The sequence below is a fragment of the Salvia miltiorrhiza genome, chromosome 1 (genome assembly GCF_028751815.1).
Source record: "Salvia miltiorrhiza cultivar Shanhuang (shh) chromosome 1, IMPLAD_Smil_shh, whole genome shotgun sequence".
In the NCBI taxonomy this organism is placed as follows: domain Eukaryota; kingdom Viridiplantae; phylum Streptophyta; class Magnoliopsida; order Lamiales; family Lamiaceae; genus Salvia; species Salvia miltiorrhiza.
Window position 1 is genome coordinate 13,488,494 of NC_080387.1, and position 5,095 is coordinate 13,493,588.

General features: G+C 36.8%; 1 long non-coding RNA gene across 1 annotated transcript; it reads right to left on the reverse strand.

Moving 5' to 3' along the window:
- Window positions 1-1,216: 1,216 nt before the first annotated feature.
- On the reverse strand, window positions 1,217-4,570 carry LOC131006643 (uncharacterized). Its single transcript, XR_009095664.1, has 3 exons — window positions 3,958-4,570; window positions 2,105-2,169; window positions 1,217-1,516 (listed from the first exon to the last, which is right to left on the reverse strand). It is a non-coding gene; the product is annotated as an uncharacterized LOC131006643 (long non-coding RNA).
- Between the last annotated feature and the right edge of the window lie 525 nt (window positions 4,571-5,095).

Sequence of the window (5,095 nt, forward strand, 5' to 3'; positions counted from 1 at the left end):
CCACTTAGAGAAAAAACTTTCAGTATAAGTGGGAGAGATGAAGTGAAGTTTTTGTAATAGCTAGTATTTAGACACATTGTATACTAAAAGTTTTGCTTTAGTATAAGTGGGAGATTGTTGGATTTGTATACTGAAAGCAAGAACTTTATGCTTGTATACAATGATTCCTGTATTCACTATTCTTATCTCCTATCTGATTGTGTTCATGATTGCATATGTATGTTCTTTATCTCTGTATAAGTAGATTATATGGTGTGTTGTAGATCACAGAAGACCATATAATTGGAATAACCTTAAGAGATATAATATGATCACAGCCGAAATAACTCTAGGACAAGTTATTGGTTTAGGCTGCAGTATAGATGGAAGTAGTTTGTCTTGGCTACTTCTCTATACTGGTACGTCATTACGTATTGATAGGACCACAGTTTGAGATGTATTCTTCTATCTGACTTAAGTGAAGAATCAAAATCTCGGTGACTTATAAATCTTAATACTAATAAGTATTCAGATATATATGTTAACTCGTATATCACTTTGACTTACTATGGGTGAAAGTTATATACTAACTCGAGTACTCTGTATCTTGGGTGATAGCGGTTAATATATGATATTTGATTATCTGTATTAGTACCTGTATCCGGTATAGGATAATGACATCCCCTTAAGGAGCTCAATAAGGTTTATTACGCTAAACCCTGCAGGTTGATTAAGTTCAGGCGTAATAATAAAGTTTGAGTGGTACTGCTTAAGGAATTATTAAGAGATTAATTAATTTAAGCTGTCAGAGCTCTAATTAATTAATGGATGTCGGATATTTTAAATACGAAGATTTAATAAGTCTAAATACAAGCCCCGACTCATCATCGGCAATAAAGGGGTAAGTCAGTATCGGTTCTCTAGTGGAATGAACTGATATTTATAAATTAATTATGGTCTGGGCTGACCATGGATAAATTAATTTATTTGAGGCCCATCTTTATTCCTTGTATCTGGTCCCTGGGCTGGCCCAATGTCTCCTAGCCCAAGAAGACAGAATTTTCGGCCCTCACTAAGAAAGTGGCGCCTCCTCCCCTTTTCTGTATTATTTAATACAGCTGTCAGCTCTCAGGAAAATACACTGATAAAAATTAGGTTTTTTGAGAGCAGAGGTGTCACAGCCCACTATCCCAATGACGGGTTAACCGGGGTTATGACTTGGGTGAACAATAAGAAATGGAAATTAAAAAGGGATTTACTAAATAACCAACATTAATAACAACAAACTAGTGGTATATATATATATATATAACCACTTGGGTAATTAACAAATGAGCCAGCCATAACGACTAAACCCCAAATGAAAGTTAAACAAAATGAAGGAGTAATAAGTTCCACAATACGATAACAAATTCAGAGTGTTTGCAGCGGAAAAACGTGTGAGTTATGCATATGGAGATGCATACTCAAGGTTTCATTACATAAACATCAAAAGGGAAATCCGCTCAACACCGATCCATTCCATCGCCTGCTCAACCTGCACATTTAGAAATACATGCAGGGCTGAGTATAAAAATACTCAGTGACATAAGCCGAAAATACAACATGCATACATATATAAATTGAACTGCCATAACAGTAACACACAGGGGTTTTCATAAATGACCTGCGCTTACTAAAACATTTCGTTCATTTTCATAAAGGTGGATGCATCCCATTTTCAGTCTATATGATCCATATCTGTCCTTTCTGTCACGCGCCGGGAAGGAGGCCTCCTTACCACGGACGCCAAGACCGGTCGCAAGCGACTCGCGGTCTCCATGAGTGTACACGTTAACCCTAGCTAGCGACCTTTGTCTAGCATAGGATCCCAATTGGATTTCCTTTAAAGTTGGCGAACCAACACAGATAGGATACATATAAAAAAACATAAACATTTTGGCAGTCAATCATTTCATAAACATTTCATTTTCATAACATTTTCATTTTCATAAAGGGCATTAAACATATAAGCATTTCATAAGAACTGAATAAATAGTCAAAACATATCATGCATATATATTCGCATATGAGGCCTACGTCACGCAGGGGATCTCTATATACGTAATAATAAAATAATGCCCACCTCAATTGTTCTTAAAGCTGGCGTGGAGTCGTTTCTTCTTCTGCTTCACTTTCTGTCGCCCGGACCTTCATTGATGAAGAGTCGATAAGTTCGTGAAGAAATTGTCATAAGACAAAGTCTAATTCTACGTGCCTAAGGTATCTTTTAATGTTTTAGGGTTCTAGCATCCATATTAATCTCGTTTCATTCAATCAATAAAATGTAACCAATTATCATGTAACTATCATATAGGTTCGAACCCATTTGTTCGAACATCAACATGTACATAATCCATAACCTCCCTCTTCACCCGTCATTTAGTCAAGTACTCCAATAATTAAGAACAAGCTATATATTATCACCCTGAAAATTTAATCATTATAAATCATGCTTTCTCATACTTCGCACATTTTCATCACTTAAATAAATAAATCATTTATAAACACATGCTTAGCAATTTAATATCTCAATTAAATCCCAAGCTCATTTGATAAAGTAAATCATATACTTAATCATTCTATAACACAATTCCACATTTTTTTATCATGTAAATAAATAAGAAATTCCATTATTCATTTATAAATAATAAAACATTTTAAAATCCATTGAGATGAAATAAAACATTTTAACCAAAAAAAAAAAAAAAATCCATACTCGTAAGCTTAAAAAATAATTTTATCATATAATAAATGGGGCTTAATCCCAAAATATTTCTTTTAAGTCCATCAATAAAATTAAAAAAAACGGACTTCATTTAAAATAAATAGTCCCAACTTTCAATATCAAAATTTAAATCAAGAGATTTAAATTCACTAAAATAATTTAGTGAAAAATCAAGCATTTTTAAAAGAAATTAGGCCAAAATTCGTAGGCTTCATTAATCAATAACAGCCCAAAATTAATTAAAATGAGCCCAAAATCAATTTAATTAAAAACCCATCAGCTTTTAAAACGAAATGGGCCCAGCAGGATTAAACTAATAAAATCAGCCCAACAATTAAAAAAAACTCGGCCCAAAGGAAAGAAGATGGGCTTGAGCCCCAAAAGCCTAACCTAACCCTAATACATTCATACATACACACACACAGCAGCACACAAAACACACAAGCCTCTCTCTTCACTCTCCCCCTCGGTTCCCTCTCGCCTCTCTCACTCTCACTCGGCTGAGGTCGGCGCCGCCTCCGGCGCGCCGCCTCGCCGTCGCCTCGTCCCCTCTCTTTTCACTCCCTCGGTCTCCTCTTCCCTCTCTCTCGCTGGTACAGTCGCCTCCGCCTCCTTCGCGTGCCACTGCCGCCTCCGCCGTGGCCAAGCACGGCGCCGCCTGGTCGTCCCCAGCCTTGGAACAGGGTGGCAGAGGCCTCTTCGTCGCTGCATGTGCCTTCTCCGGCCGTTGTGAAAAGCCGAGCGTCGCCGCTCCCGCCGTCGTATCGCCACCGCCGAGGCCGCCTCCGGAAAGATAAGTTCCTCTTCCCTCATTTTCTCTCCGTCCTCCCCTTTTTCTCTCTCTCTCCCTTTTTGTTATAATCTAATCTCTCCCCCTTTCCCTTCTCTCTCGTTTCAACAGCAAGAGGAAAAAGGCGGCGGCTGCCGCCGCGCCGCCTCCGGCCGCGAGCAGCCGCCGGCTGCTCTCACCCCCAACTCTCTATTCCCGGACATACACAGAAGGCAAAGACACAAGAACCCCCAAATTTTTCAGTCCAGATTCAAAATATAGAACAAGTTAGGGTTTTAAAAATCTGTTCTTTCATCATTTCTATTTACAAAAACTGATCTGTACTTGTAATAGATAGAAATATAATGATTATGAGTGCGTGTGTTGATGTTCTTGATGGTTCGAATTTTACAGTAAGTGTATGGAGGAAATAGGAGGTAACCTTGATATGAGTAGGAAATGAGGAAAATCTTCTTTCTGAATTCACCAAAATTGGATCTGCGAATTTATTCAGCCAAGCTTAACAATGAAATTTTGGATCTGAAAACTATGAAAGAATTGGAAGAATTAATGGACGTTTATTACCTCTTTCTTGTTTTGGGAAATCTTGGAAACTGATTTGGAAAGCTGGAATCAGTGAATTATAATTCAAGCATAAGAACGTATAGCTTGGATCAGAATGTTAGGAGGAATGGGAGGAATGTTGGCTGCTGATTTTGATTAAATAAAAGCTAATTGCATGTTATGTTAAAGGTGTAGAAGATGGCTGGCAAAAGAAGGTGTAAAGAGTGTTTAGTGGAATGATGAGTGTGTGGAATAATAAGTGTTTAGTGGAATGATGAGTGTTTAGTGGGATGGTTGGCATATGATGGCATATGATGAGTGTTTAGTGGGATGGTTGGCATATGATGAGTGTTTCCAACACCATCAATTTATTTAAGAGTAAGATGGATGTGGAAATGTGTAGGTGCTAGATGAATGTGATGAATAAAATCCTTATTCTGTATTTGTAATACTAATTTCGGGTTCTCATATAACGAAGCTTCGTTATAACTCTCTATAAATTACATATTTTATAAGTCGAAAATTAATTACGACTTCAAGTAAATAATAGAAATACTATTTCTATCGTATATAAATTAAATAACATGACTCTGCTAAGTCAGTTATAATCCGAAATAATAATTATTGACTACTCAATAATCCTTTAAATCTCAAACGGATTCAAATAATAATAATAAGAATTTAGCACATCAAAACACATATATAACAATTAAATCACATCAGATTAATCAAATCAGTTTTATTATTAATGGATGCCGAACCCTAATTATTAAGTCTTTAATCAGTGATTAAAAACTGGGATATGACATACTATCCCCCTTAAAATAAATTTCGTCCCGAAATTTGTACCTCAGAAAATAATTCTGGGTATTTCTCCTTCATGCTAGACTCGAGTTCCCATGTCGCCTCTTCTTGATCATGGTGCTTCCGAAGGACTTTTACTAAGGGTATCGACTTATTCCTTAGTACTTGAACCTTCCGATCTAGAATAGATTCGGGTCTCTCTTCATAGCTCA